The sequence below is a fragment of the Lolium perenne genome, chromosome 6 (genome assembly GCF_019359855.2).
Source record: "Lolium perenne isolate Kyuss_39 chromosome 6, Kyuss_2.0, whole genome shotgun sequence".
Lineage (NCBI taxonomy): Eukaryota > Viridiplantae > Streptophyta > Magnoliopsida > Poales > Poaceae > Lolium > Lolium perenne.
Window position 1 is genome coordinate 216629487 of NC_067249.2, and position 2140 is coordinate 216631626.

Consider the following 2140-nt stretch of genomic DNA (forward strand, 5'->3'; position numbering starts at 1 on the left):
CGGCGGCGACGTCCGTTGAGGGGACGGCGTCGAAGAGGGAGGCGTCGCGCTTGGAGCCGACGGCGCCGTGGACGATGGGATTGGCATTCTCCTTGTCCATCTCGCCAGCAGAGGAGAGGGAGAGGGAGAGGGTTTTTGCTTTGGAGAAGATGATGGGACGTGAGAGAGGCGGCGTTGCGTAGGCGAGTGAGAGTGACAGAGATAGTGGGAGGAGGCGTCTATAAAGGCTAGTGGTGGTTAATGCGACCCGCGTCCTACGCGTCCACCGCTGCACGTCTCGCACGTCTTGGACTTCTGCAATGCGCCACGCGTCCACGATTGCACGTCTTCGACTTCTGCACCGCGACCGGCGTCTACGCGTCAAATATTGCACGTCTTTCATTTCTGCACCGCAACACGCGTCCTCGAGTCTAACCCTGAAAATTTAGATATACTCAGTTATAACCTCGAGCATTATACTAGCATTTTTTGTGTGCTCAGTTTTCCCCTTGAGTGCTAGTACTGGCTAGTGCAATATGCTCAGTTTTACCCTCAAGTAGCTGGTCAACAGACAGTCAACAAATGGGATTAACTAGTTAAATGAGTCATTTAATGTGCAAAAAATTCCGAAAAATAGTGGCACATACTCATGGAGTCTTTACCACAAATTTCCAGTTCTCAAAACATAGATAAGTCATAGATAAATCAAGTTTTACCACAAATTGCCACTTCTCAAAGGCCTTCTCAAATCACCTAGTAGCTATGAAGGTGCATGGTTTTCCACAATAAGCCCTTCCCAAAACAGCTTTCCCCAAAACATACTTTGTCTAAATGAGGCCACAATTCTCACACTCATGTATATTTGTATTGCAAATAGTTTGAGATAGGCCAAGATGGGTTTTATTCTACAAAACACGCATTTTTCATTTTTTAAATCTCATATTTGAATCCCTTAGTCTGTTTATTACATAGGTGCCCTTGGTTTCTTGATACTACTCAGTTTTGCCCTCTCCCTCCACAAATTCTCTCACACGTGCAACATTGTCCTGATTGGTCTAGCCCATGTCACGCGGATCGTGCCCGCCGACCGTTGATCGTATGATCTAACGGGCAGGATAACCCCTCCCTCTCTCTCGTTTCGGCGCTGCTACCTTCCACTCTCTAAGTTTGCTAAATGGCGGTTTTCTCGTATTTATTTTCACGCGCTAAAAATTATAAACTCTTTTAGGCATTACTTTTCACGCAAAAAATGATAAACCATCACCGATTTGTTGTAGCCATAAATTTTCACGCAAAAAATGATAAACCGTCACCGATTTGTTGTAGCCATTAATTTTCACGAAAATCCCAAATGATAAACCATCACCGATTTGTTGTAGCCATTACTTTTCACGCAAAAAATGATAGACCATCACCGATTTCTTGTAGCCATTACTATTCACGGTAAAAATGATAAACGAACCAATCTATCTATCTCTCGTATTTGAAGTTTGGAAGGGTTCACCATCTAGTTATCTAACCTTTCGAGGATTTGATCTGAAAACAAATGGGAATAATAAAGGGAAATAAAAGTTCAAAAAAAGTAAAAACGAAACAATCTACCTACCTTTGTATAGAAGATCGCCTCAGTATGATTTTTGAGGTCATTTAGAGAAGGTAGAAAAAAATCCCTTTTGAGAAGGTCGAAAAAACCTAACTTGTTACAAAAGCTGGTTTCAGTGAGACCTAACCAAATTTGGCATACATTATGCCATATCTATAACAACAAGGAATATCTAAAAGGGAAAGTTTCACAAAATTTGAAATTTATGGCGAAAATGATGCCATACATGATGCTGTTTTTCGAGGTTTTGACCTGAAAATCAATTGGATATTATAAAGGGAAATAAAAAGTTCAAAAAATATAAAACGAAACAATCTATCTATCTATGTATAGAAGATCAGCTGTATGAAATTTGAGGTCATTTAGAGGAGGTAGAATAAATCACCTTGTTAGAAAAGCTGGTTTCGTGAGACGAAACGGCATGCGTTTAAGCAAAGTGATTTTTTCGAACATCTCCAAATGATCCCAAATTTGCCATACATGATGCCATACGTGTAACAACAAGGAACCCTATCTAAAAAGTGTCAAAAAGTTTGCCCAACCGTATAGCTCTATCAA